Source organism: Lagenorhynchus albirostris, chromosome 2 (assembly GCF_949774975.1).
Source record: "Lagenorhynchus albirostris chromosome 2, mLagAlb1.1, whole genome shotgun sequence".
Lineage (NCBI taxonomy): Eukaryota > Metazoa > Chordata > Mammalia > Artiodactyla > Delphinidae > Lagenorhynchus > Lagenorhynchus albirostris.
In genome coordinates this window covers 15,152,805-15,166,348 of record NC_083096.1, presented here as the reverse complement: position 1 = coordinate 15,166,348, position 13,544 = coordinate 15,152,805, and the positions used below count along the sequence as shown (strand labels likewise).

Here is a 13,544-nt window from a genome sequence, read left to right as displayed (position 1 = left end):
CTTCTCATTCATTACATTAATTTTGTGTATATGTTTTATTTCAATAAGAAGATTTTTAATTCCTTGTGGGCAATCATCCTATCTTTGTTTTCAGTAGCCCTATTGAGATATAACTGACATATAATAAACTGCATTTTGAAAGTGTACAATTTATCAGTTTTGACATCCATACATACCTATGAAACCAACACTATTATCAAGATAATGAACAGGTAAATCGCCCTAAAAGTTGTCTTGTGCCTCTTTGCAATCCTTCCCTCTGGCCCTTTATAGACTTCCTCTCCCCATCCCAGGGCAACCATTTATCAGCTGTCTCTAGAGATAAGTTCACATTTTCCAGAGATTTAAATAAATGGAATCATAGAGTATGTACTCTTTTTGGTCTAGTTTCTTTCACTCAGCATCATTATTTTAAGATTTATCCATGTTGTTGCAATAATAGTTCCATTTTATTACTGAGAACTTTATGATTGTATGGATATACCACATTCTGTTTATCCAGTAATCTGCTGATGGACTTTCGTGTTGTTTCCAGTTTGGAATGTTGACAAATAAGCTGTTATGAACATTTGTGTACAGATCTTTGTATGAACATAGGCTTTCATTTATCTTTGGTATAAGTCTAGGAATGGATCATATGTCAGGTGTATGTTTAGATTTTAAAGAAGCTGCCAAACCGTTTTCCAAAGCAGTTGTACCATTTTGCATTCTTAATGACAGTGCATGAGAGTTCATTTGTTCTAAATCCTCAGTATGTTCAGGCTTTTTAATTGTATTCATTCTAATAAGTGTGTATTAGTGTATTATTGTGGTTTTAATTTGCATTTATCTAATGACGGTGAGCATCTTTTCATGCGCTCATTTGTCATTTGTATATCTTCGTTGTTGAAACGTCTACTCAAATCTCTGCCCACTTTTATATTAGGTTTTTTGTTTTCTTATTGAGTTTTGGCAGTTCTTTATATATTATAAATTATAAATACAAGCCCTTTATTAGATTTTACGACTTGCAATATATTCTGCCAGAGTTGGCTTGTCGTTTCATTCTCTTAACAGTGTCTTTCAAAGAGCATACATTTTTAATTTTTATGAAGTCTAATTTTATCAATTTTATCTTTTATGGACTGTGATTTGGGTTTTGTAACTAAAAGAAAACATTTTGACTAAGTCACAGAAGTTTTCTCCTATATATGTTTCTTGTGGGCAACATATAATTGGATTTTGTTTTTTTTATCCAAACTGACAATCTCTACCTTATAATTGAGATATTTAGACCACTTATATTTAATGTGGCTATTGATATGGTTAGGTTTAAATCTAGCATCTTGCTATTTCTTTCCTATTTATTCCATCTTTTCTTTGTTTCCTTTCTTCTTTTTTGCTATCTTGTGGATTAATTGAATATTTTTATGATTCTACTTTATTACCTCTGTTAGCTTCTTAGCTATAACTATTTGTTGTAGTGATTGCTTTTGGACTTATAGTATACATCTTTTACTTATCATGGGCTATGCTCAAGTCATAATCTACCATTTTACTTATAGTTTGAGACTGACAGTAATATACTATCATTTTTCTCCTCTTGACCTTTGTGCTATTGTCACATATTTTACTTCTATAACTATTATAAGCCCCACACTACATTGTTATTATTATTTTGTGTTTAAACAGTAAATTATCCTTTAAATAGATGCAAAGAATAAGAAAAAAATATTTACCTATATAGTTACCATTTCTGATGCTCTTCATTCCTTTGTGTAAATCCAGATTTCCATCTGATATCATATTCTTTCTGTCTGAAGGACTTCTTTTAATATTTTTGTAGTGCCAGTCTGCTAATGATAAGTTATTTCAGCCTTTGTATGTCTGTAAACGTATTTTTTTGGCTTTGTTTTTGAAAGATATTTTTATTTCAGTACTTTAAATATATTGATCCACTGTTTTCTTACTTGCAGTGTTTCCAGTGAGAAACTTGCTCTCATACTTACCTTTATGTCTCTGTACTAGTGTGTTTTGTCTCTGACTGCTTTTAAGATTTTCTCTTTATCAGTGATTTTGAGAAACTTGATTATGACATATCTTGGTCAGATTTTTATATCTCTTATGTTGGGGTTTGTGGAGATTCATTGATCTGTAGTCTTATAAATCTTCCTTGCCTCAACTTTTGAACATATAAACTATAGTTATTATAACTGTTATAATGGCTTTGTCTGTTAATTCTAACATCTGGGTCAGTTTTGTGTCTGTCTTGATTAATTGATTTTTTTCTCCTCATTTGGGTTTTTATGTTCCTGCTTTTTTTTAATATCTGATAACTTTTGATTAGATACCAGACAGTGAGAATTTACCTTGTTGTGTGCTATGTATTTTTATTTCAATTAATATTCTTGAACTCTTGTCTGAGATGCAATTCAGTTATTTGGAAAAAGTTTGATTCTTTAGGATCTTACTTTTAAGATTTGTTTACTTGGAACAGTGGTCAGTCTAGAGCTCATTATTCCCCACTATTGAGTGAAAACCTTTCTGTATATCTTATAATGTCCCGTGAATCATGAGGTTTTTCCAGTCTGGCTGACGGGAACAGGTAAAATTCCTGACCTCGTGTGAGCACTGGGCACTGTTACCGCTAGTCTTTTTGAATGGCTCTTTCCCAGCCTTTGGTACTTTGTTTACATACGTGTGCTGATTGATATTTCAGCTGAATATTTGAAGAGGCCCATCTGCAGGTCTGCAGAGTTCTCTGTGTAGCACTGTCTTCTCCAGCTCCATCCTGTGAACTCCAGCTGCTTTGATCTCTCTCGACTCTCAACTGAAGGTGTCTACTGGACTTCACCTTTTTGCATACAGCCTGCACTCTCTCAGGGCAGTAAGCTAAGATGAACATAGGTCTTATCTCATGTTTCTCATCTCTCAGAGATCACTGTCTCTTCTTACCTCATTTCAGTGTCTTTCAAATTGTTTATTCTGAGTGGTAGAGTCAGTATAGTCCCTGTTTCCCCACCTTGGCTAAATGTAGAAGTTACTGATCCTATTTTATTCTCATTTTATATATTAAAGCTTTTTACACAGTACTGGAGGATAAGGGTAATATTTGTTCACATTTATTAAGTACTTGATATTAACCAGCTATTTCTCTGAACATTGTACTAGCTTATTTGATCCTCACAACAACCCCCGGAGAGAAATGAAAAATCTGTATTTTTCAGATGCAAAAACTGAAAGCTGAATTGGCTGTCCCAAAGTTCCAGAGCCAATAACTGTCAGGGCTGATGTAACAGCACAGGTTTCATCTCTTCCCCTTGCTTCACAGACCTGCTCTCCCACAGAAGAAGCTCCCCATGGGAGGTGTCTTAGGATTGAGTCATGGCTTGTGCTGAGATCCAGATCTCAGCTCTGTCACTTAGGCAAATCATTAACTTTATCTGGGCCTGAGTTTCCTCATTTGTAAGTAGGGAATGATCATTGCTACCATGGAGAGTCCTTGTGAAAATGAAATAAAATACAAGATGTGAAGAACCTAGCATATTGCCTGGCCCCTTTACTGAAAACCTGTGGGTTAAATATAAGATGTGGTCATGCTCAGTGTTTGAGAATCACTCACTACTAATCGGATAATAAAGCTTTTAGTGCAACTCTGGTGAGGACGCACAGCAGCTCCGTTTAATTATTTATTTTTCATTGCAATGTATAGCGGCTTCATTTTCAGAGAGCTTTCACAGCCGTCTTCCCATGCTTCCCATTGTAAGCATCTTTACAATCATGCTTGGAGAAGGAGCTACTTTTCCTGCTTATTTTACAAAGGGAGAAACTGAGACTAAGAGAGTTTAGAAGATTTGGTCAAAACCTCAAGATTAGCAGCTGACTGAGCCCAGGCTGTCACTTCAGATTTGACTTGTATCCTGTCCTCTTTATACTGTGGACGAAATGTCAACCAATATTTGAAAACCGCTTTGGGAAAGTTAGTGAACTTTTAAGTGGTTGTATTTATGTTCTGTATAGTATAACTAAAACCCAAATCATGGGTATTTTTCCAGTAAATGGGCATGCATTTTGGTGAAGGAGTCCTTATGTTGCTAAAACGGAAGGGAGTTAGTTGGTTTCGACTCTGGCTTTGTGGAAACTTGGCGTCTGGACCAGAGAGTTTTCCAAATACCCATGTGATTCTAGCATAATCCCCAGAGATGACGAGATACACAGAGCTGAGGAATTAGATTTTTCTCTCTCCTTCCAGACTCTCAGAGTGCATGCATTTTTGAAGAACCCTTAGTGTTTGTTTTTTAATGGGATACTATGTGGGTGATATTGGTGCGTTTCTTTTTATGTGTCCGGAATTTCAACCTGCAGGCAATAAGAGGGCAGTAGTGAAATTGTCCCTGGACAGTTAATAAATTCTAAGCAGAGATGCATAAATCAGCAAAGGGTATTTTTTAACTCTTTTTTTTTTTCCCCCAAAGGGTGGTTAAGGGAGAACAGGAAAGAAAGGTCTTCAGGGAATTGTTTTCTAGCAGTTCAGAAAAGAGAGGAAAGCATTGAGCAATGCCCAGTGCTGGTTATAGCAGATTGTCATTTTTAGGTTTGATGTTCCAGGGTTTAATTGTCTTTCATGTGAACAATAGCAGACACTCTCTGGTGTGCTATGCTCGCATGATAAAAGGAGGTCGTTCTTGCGTAGCAATGCCTTTTTTTTTTTTTTTTTTTTTTTTTTTTTTACTATTAGCGTAAAAAATTAGCAAGCTGGAAGTCGTTAGAAGGAGTTCCACCGGCATTAATTGTAATGCAGCCTGAATTTGTTTGCAGACCAGTGCAGCCAGACAATAGCAGGGAGAGAAAAGAGAGCAATATTAATAGCCTTCTACTTATTGTATCATTTTAGTGGGCCTTAATAAGGTGTCTGCTGTCAACTGGAATTTATTTTAAAATAAAAAGACATAGTAATTGATGTATTGCAGTAAGTATGGATGAGGGTTCAACTTGATTAATGTATGAGTTGGCTTTTTAAGGCATTTTAAAAAGGCTTCTTAACCTCGTCTTAAGAGACTGGCACAAGCCCACTGTAAACTACCTCTTTGCAGTTGGAAAACAGCCTGACAGCTGCTGATGTCAGTTGTGGGTTTTTCTCTTTTTTTTTTTCTCTTCCTGATCAGAGAAAACTGAAGCAATATACTCCTCATCAATAATTGCAGTGCTTAGGGCTTCCCTGGTGGCGCAGTGATTGAGAGTCCGCCTGCCGACGCAGGGGACACGGGTTCGTGCCCCGGTACGGGAGGATCCCACATGCCGCGGAGCGGCTGGGCCCGTGAGCCATGGCCGCTGAGCCTGCGCGTCCGGAGCCTGTGCTCCGCAACGGGAGAGGCCACAACAGTGAGAGGCCCGCGTACCGCAAAAAAATAAAAAATAAAAATAAAGAATAATTGCAGTGCTTAAAAATCTTATAAAGGGATTTTGACCCTTCCCTCCAGAGATAACCTTCCAAAGGTTAAATTAGTTTTACTTGTGTATGCTTCAAATATCACCACTTTAATAAGGACTGAATTTGGTTTTTAAATAAACTGCTATTTTATAGGTTGCTTGAACCCAGACCCTATGTAGCAGAAACTCTTTTGGTGTTAGAGATGGACTTGGTTCAAATTCAGTTTCAGGTCAAGATCAGGATCCATTTCTTCACTCTCAGATGGCTTGTGTTGTTTACAGAGAGAGTGTGTATGCGTGTGTGTGTGTGTGTGTGTGTGTGTGTGTGTGAGAGAGAGAGAGAGAGAGAGAGAGAGAGAGAGAGAGAGAGAGAGATGGATGAAGATAGAGACAGAGAGACTGATTAAGCAACTGGTCATATCTATAGCGGAAAATAAAGAACAAGCTTCCCAGAAAATTTCGCTTTACATCAGTTTGAGAACCATTCACCCATTTCTCCTTTTACTCAACCTACTGTGTATCAACTCAACTCTATATTTTCTTTTCACCGAAAGTGTTTTATGAAAAACAAAGCAACTGAATGATAATCCCAGGGGGGACAGGAGAAAGGAAAAAAAAAAAAGAAAATTGCAATCCTTGGCTTTATCCTAGGTGTCCACACAATGCCCCAGGTATTAGGGCATCTCTTTTGATAACAATAAAAAGAAAATATTTGAAGAATTCCAAGCTGGCTGAAACTATCAGGCTATCACTGGGCAGGGTTGAGGGAAGCATCTCATCATTATTCAGTACTGCTGCCTTCACTTGGATTGAGAGAAAGTCCGTAAACACAAGAGAAAGAAATGAGAGTGGAAAGCAGAGCAGGGGAGGCACACATCCGGCACATCCTGGATAGGGGGGGTGGGGGAGGAGGGACTGGGAAGGGGGTATTCTTGATTAACTGGATTTGAAAGTTGACAACTGTTTTGAGGCACGTTCTGCAGGTGCATTGGTGGACTCATCTTTGCACCTGGGCTTACCTGGTTGGTTCACAGGTGTTGGCTTATTTGTGAGCAGATGAGCCAGTGGCAGGGGTGGCTGAGTACAGCTGTGTAGCAGAGAGAGCCCTTCCTTCCATGGGTCCCGTATTCAGACTTGTTGCCACCTTGCATTATGGTTTTCACCCTGAGTTAAAAAAGCATTTTATTTTCCACTTTAGCTGCCCACAAGACCTAACTTCCCTTTTGATTTCATACCGTCTTTTTAAAAAATTTTTATTTTCTATTGGAGTATAGTTGATTAACAATGTTGTGTTAGTTTCAGGTGTACAGCAAAGTGATTCAGTTATACATATACATATATCTCTTCTGTTTCAAATTCTTTTCCCATTTAGGTCATTATATACCGTCTTTTTAAATTGTTCAGAGTTTGAACTTTCTCATGTGTCACATGGAGAAATAATGATATCCACAGAGATTTTTCTAAGAATTAAATGAGAGAATTCACCAAAAGCACGTACCCCAGTCTCTGGCACCAAATAAGCGTTCAAATCAACTGTAATAATATCCGAGGCAACTTTAGGCTGAAGACGGGGCTACTGTTTGTTGCTTCGTAGGTGCTGTTGCCAGGAACCTCGCTTTGTCCCTAAGCCCTGTGATTGTTTAAGCCAACTTTAACAGGAGTGTTATTTTTGTTTCAGAGTATTGAATCCAAGTATCATACCAGTTGCCCGTAGGTCCCAGGAGATTTTGAAAAAAAAAAAAATAGGTTACCTTTTTCCTTCAGGATGAAAATACATGGAGGACAAATTCTCCCCGAATGGAGCCTGACATTGACTGAGAGAGAGAGAACTTGACAGACTCCCCAACCAGGACCTCTCTGTTGGTCCACAGTTATTGTCAGAGGACAAGATATTTCTAGTGCCTTGGACAATGTGAATTGCCATCACTGGTATCCATTGGTTGAGACTATCAGGCAGCCATAAGTAGCAACCCCCAGCTTTATGTAGACATTACGATTTCCACTGTGTGCACCCCTTTTTCTTTGTTCTATCCTGAGACGTGGGAGAGGGAAGAGTGAGTACTCTTGTTACACTGGGCATTTGATTGAATTGCATTTCAACACCATCTACTGAGTACCCCGTATGCTCGGATTTGTGTATACATTTGGGTACCTCTAAGGTATTTGTTAGATGCTCTAACATGTGCAGAGGTGGAGAAGACAGCCCTCTGATCTTTAAGGAGATTACAGGCTAATAAGGAAGACAGAGGTTTTTGTGGCAGCCGCAGAAGTAGCCAGGGGAGTCAAAGCCCCACCTTCTTCACAAAGTGATTGATGGAGTTGTGTCTGGGCTCATCCTCTATAGCAAGGATTATCACAGTGTTTCAGATTTAATAGAAAGCATACATGTCCTAGAAGGTATGAACAGAATTCCAAAAACCATTGATGGTAAAAAATATGTATCCAATGAAGATAAGCAGCTGCATCCGTTGAATGATTTCACCAAGAAATTATCATGAAGTGGTTGAAAAGTAGGAAAGAGGAAATAAAAACATGAAAACTAGAGCTAGAGATCAGTGCAACACACTGTGGACATTTATGGGATCAGATGTTTCATTGGGACTCAGGGACTAGGGAACGGTGCCCGGGAAGACCAGTCAGCTTCGCTGGTCTTTGAAAGGGAAGTAAAATGTACTGGGTGTGTGGGTGAGGAGGTGAAGGGGAGAGCAGTGCGTGTGCAGGCGGGGGTGATGTGTGTTGGGGGGTTTAGAGTTCTGGGACTGCGTGGATAAAGACAGTGAGGTGTGAGAAAGAGAAAAATGGACGGGTTCCAGTAAAGGTGTATGTAGAAACTGAGTGGGATTGCTAAATAGAACACTAAACTGAGGACAAAATAGGAGAGATCTTATATGTGGTTCAAGAGTGCGGACTTTATTAAGTCAGAAAGAGAAAAACAAATACCGTATGCTAATACATAACTCTAAAAAAAATCTAAAAAAATAAAAATGGTTCTGATGAACCTAGGGGCAGGACAGGAATAAAGATGCAGACGTAGCAAATGGACTTGAGGACACGGGGAGGGGGAAAGGTTAGTTGGGACGAAGTGAGAGAGTTTCATGGACATATATACACTCCCAAATGTAAAACAGATAGCTAGTGGGAAGCAGCTGCATCGCACAGGGAGACCAGCTCGGTGCTTTGTGACCACCTAGAGGGGTGGGATAGGGAGGGTGGGAGGGGATTTGGGGATATAAGTATACATATAGCTGATTCACTTTGTTATAAAGCAGAAACTAACACACCATTGTAAAGCAATTATACTCCAATACAGATGTTAAAAAAATGAAGAGTTTGGACTTTATTATTTATCACGTAGGAACACGTACTATTGGACACATTTGAGGATGGGTGTGACATGATCCACGCTGGGTGTTTAGAAGCCCACTGGCAGCATGTGATGGGACTGTTGATAAAGACGTAGAGTCCGCTCTGAAATTAAGCCTGGATTTGGAGGACTTCTCATTTCTCTTTGAAACCAGTCAGACAGTTGGTCTGTAGACACTGCTCCACAAAAGAAGTTGGGCTATTTTCACCATTAACTTGACTCATTACTTTAGCATAATATACACCTGTCAGGGTTAAGTGTTTCTGATGTATGGTTGTGTCCTTGGTGAAGATGTAGAGTGCTACCAAGTTTGGAAACTGGCTGTAAAGGGCAGGAGTTCTAATGGATTTAGATAGTCAAAGCTAAAGGCAGTCCTGTAAAATCCCACTTAGAGGGCTTCCCTGGTGGCGCAGTGGTTAGGAGTCTGCCTGCCAATTCAGGGGACACAGGTTCGAGCCCTGGTCCAGGAAGATCCCACATGCCACGGAGCAACTAAGCCCGCACGCCACAACTACTGAGCCTGCGCTCTAGAGCCCTTGAGCCACAACTGCTGAGCCCACGCGCCTAGAGCCTGTGCTCCACAATAAGAGAAGCCACCGCAATGAGAGCCTGCGCATCGCAATGAAGGGTAGCCCCCGCTTACCGCAGCTAGAGAAAGCCCAGCGCACAGCAGTGAACACACGACGCAGCCAAAAATAAATAAATTTTTTAAAATTAAAAAATAAAATAAAATCCCACTTAGAGAAAATATGTTGAATGGGTGGGTTGTGTCTAGTGCAATCCCATCTCCTAAAATAGCGAGTAGGGCCACTGTTAGAAGGACTTAACCGTGTTCCCATAAAGTGGACAAAATAAATCTTGATCTGGAAAGAATTCTGATGGGAAATCAGAAGACAAAAGTGAATGAGTTCCACCTTTGGAGCTAAACTTCCTGACCCTGAATTTGATTCTCAGCCATTTACGGCCTCAATTTCTTAATTTGAAAAACATCAGATTATTCAACTAAATTTTTCTTCTCGACAACTCTGTGATTTTTTTCGAGAATCCCATAAACCCCAATTTCAGTGTAATTATAACATGTAAGTGCACCTGTGTTCAATTTTGAATGATATTAAACAAGGTAGCAAAAAATATTTTCTTGACTTCCGGGAGTTAACCATCTCATTGTAGAAATAAACCACAAGATGTGTTAAATTGCCAAAATATGCGTAATAAGCAGTAAAATGCTTAGGAGATAAATGAGCTATTTTCACAGTTCTATCAGAACTCTGATCTTATTTTGGTCTTTGATTGCTAATCTGCTTACCATGGTTTCTACTCCAAGGAATTTCCTCTACCGTGTCCTGCTTACCATTGTTGTGCTTGTTATCTTGATCAGCTAATATTGGTTCTTTATTAACATCCTGTAAGAAAGAGTGCCAAGAAGCCAGCATATATCCGTAGTGTCTATGAAGAAGCCAGCGTTTACCACCAACCTCTTTAAAGCTGGTGACCAGTGAATTTCCAGGGTGAAGGACTCAGACTAAAAACTATTTAAAAGGGACGTTGCTTAAGTCTCAAGTAGACCAAGTATAAAGCACCCCTTTTGAGACACTTACTATTTTCTCTTTGCTTTGAATCTTTATTGATTTATCTGGTAAACTTCTCAGCAGTAATACGTTCATCTAGTTCTTTCTTGATTACTTCTCTTTCTTACTGACCATTCTGAGGTCCTTTTGTCAAGGCTTTAGCTGAGCCATTTAGTGATTCTTAATACTTCTTTATTATGCAGAGTTAAAATCAGCGTGGCCCAACTTTTTACCCTCTTTAAATGCTGGCTTCCTAATATTTGTCTTACTCGTTTCTATTATATTCAGGAAAAGATAAAAGGACCCTTTGTATGGGCAGTGGGAGATGCGTACTTGTGCAATTTGGCAGACAGCAGTAGTCCTCTGATAAATTGCTGTATTTCAGAACTAATTTTGATGCCAAATCTGAAGAGCAGGAAATGTATCTTGTTGGCTTAAGGGGTCACACTGACTCAGAGCGGGCAGCTTTTGGCAATGAGTGGGCTCTCTGGAAAGTGCATTTATTCATTCTTTACAAAGAAGTTATCTTTCTTGTTAGGTGTGGATCTTAACCTTTCTTGCTTGTCCTCCCAGGACTTCCAAGAGTCTAGAAAAGTAAGATTATATCACAATATTTGATCAAGTATAAAATGCATTAGGTAAAAAGCAAATTATCACATTGGTGGAGAGAATTTTACACACATCATATTAGTTCAGTAAACTACACACCTAACCACAGGCACGTTACCACTCCACTACCTTTTTTATGTTCATATACAAATTTCTAGAAGGCTGCTTTTCAAGACAAGATAAAACTTCCATCGACATTTCAGGTTTTAGTCTTGATAAAATGCACTGATAGCTAAGCACTAAGATATTTACGAAGTGATATTTCCATAGACCTTTTTGACCCTTTTTAAAATCTTTTTTTTAATGTACAAATAGTGCTCACTCATATCACTTTTTTTTTAAATTTATTTTATATTGGAGCATAGTTGATTAACAATGTGGTGTTAGTTTCAGGTGTACAGCAAAGTGATCCAGTTATACCTTTACATGTATCTGTTCTTTTTCAAATTCTTTTCCCATTTAGGTTATTACAGAATATTGAGCAGAGTTCCCTGTGCTATATAGTAGGTCCTTGTTGGTTATCTATTTTACTGTATTTTTATTTATTTATTTTTAAAATTTTTATTGGAGTATAGTTGATTTACAATGTTGTGTTAGTTTCAGGTGTACAGCAAAGTGAATCAATTATATTGTACGTATACATATATCCACTCTTTTTTAGATTCTGACCCTTTCTTCCTTCATCAATAGAATCAGTGAGAAGTAGAAAACCTATAATCAATACCATCAATCTTTCTCGTTCCCATTTTGGAAAACAGCAGGCAGTTTATTACATATTATAGGAAGAGTTTAATCCCTAGGGAAAATGATATATAATATACTCTTTTCATATTAAACTCTGCTACCTTTCATTTTGCATGTATTGAAATGTCTTAAAAATGCGCCTTTGATTATTGATAGAAAGGAGATAGAAACCTAGTAAATTACATAATTACCAAACCAAAGATTCACATGCATATGTCTGGTCACCAGATCTCATTGTCAGCCTATTTCCAGACATAATGCAATTTCTAGATGAGGTCTTTGTTTTGAAACGACCTATGGTGAATTGAGTAGCAACTGCATCTCTTTTAAGGATGCAGATGTTAATGAACTTGATCCCAATACCACCAAAAGTAATATGGTCTTAACGTTAAGAATTCTTAAAATAACTAATGAGTTAATGTTTTCTCTGGAAAAAAGAGGAAAGGTAATAAGGTAGCATTTATTGGAAAGTATATTGGGGTTGACAACATAGGTAAAAAGCTAAAACCCAGCTGCCATTTAATAGGTGTCTTCACAATTCATTTTAGTTGGAAAAAAGGCAAAAAGAGTGATCTTAAAGAAACTAATTCATTTGAAAGATGCTGATTATTTGGCCATTTACATTTTTAAACTGTGTATATATTTCTGTTTGAAATCTGAGTAAATATATTTAGCTCATTATAGACATAATAAAATGCTCTGTAAAACTGATAAGTACGTCTCCTGGAAAGAGGCAAAATAAAATTCATTACACCTCTCAGAGACCCCATTTATTTAGAATGAAAGTTTTGAAGATATAATTAGAAAGATTCATCATAAATCATCTGCCCCAAAAGAAACTAAATAAGCTTCTTGCTGCTGTTGAAGAAGATACCTTCAATGTGTACAGTTAAGAGTCACCTCCTATTTTTAACTCAGGACATGATCTGGGAAAACTGTAGTGTGGCTGGCTTAATATTGCCCTTGTTTGTGTAAGCCTATATTAAAGGAATCCAGAGAGCCTTCTAATGGGGAAGACACTGAAAGTTCAACTAAAGCAGTTGACATTTCTGAATGTTTAAGGAACGTGGGCCTTTTAATTTTCTTTTTAATCTGTTTCCCAAATAATCGGTATCAAAGCTAGGTTTTCAAGCAGATTGTTCCTGATAGCCAATTCTGAAATGAAGCAGGAAGAATCCTTTTGATCTCTTGGGAGTAAACACTGTTCACAGATAACACCCAACAAGAGCATTTCTGTTCATGTGCTATCCAATTTAATATGAACAAGTGGAATTTGGGTTCAGCAAAGGATAAATAAATAAATAAATGAAAATCTCCTATAGGCTTTTGAGCGAATAACCTTAAATATCAAAAGATAACAATTTGTATAGCATGGTTATATAATGCATTTTTTGTCTTCTGTTGGGTTCATGTGACGAATTCCAGCTGATAAGCCCCAGACTCTGGAGTCACTTGTCTGACTAGTTATTAAGATTAAGATAAGTACTAAGAACGAAAGATACAGTGCTTTGTACTACCTTTATGGGATTGGGCCACCTAGGATTCTGAGTGTAAACAATGAATTAGTTCACCCTGACTCCTTTCAAACCTGAGGTGAACGCTGTAACTGTGGTGAAATATGATTGAAGCAGAGTATGAAGATTATATTTAATAGAAAATATTTTTTAAGTTAGCAGAAATCCTAACATGCATATAAAGGTCACAATAAGTTTACAGAAAAGAGATTTACTGTCTAATTTGTCTTGTTATACTGGTATTCAGAAATAAAGAGATAATGAATGGGTCCTAGGTAGTCATAGCAGAAAGGCATTTTTCTCCTCATGTAAACATGCCAAGAGGAAAAAAAATAC

The 13,544-nt window shown here is 37.8% G+C and overlaps 1 protein-coding gene across 1 annotated transcript in view; it reads left to right on the top strand.

Moving 5' to 3' along the window:
- ESRRG (estrogen related receptor gamma) overlaps positions 1-13,544 on the top strand; it is a 634,020-nt gene that overhangs the window by 266,875 nt on the left and 353,601 nt on the right. The gene's annotated exons all lie outside the window — the stretch shown is intronic.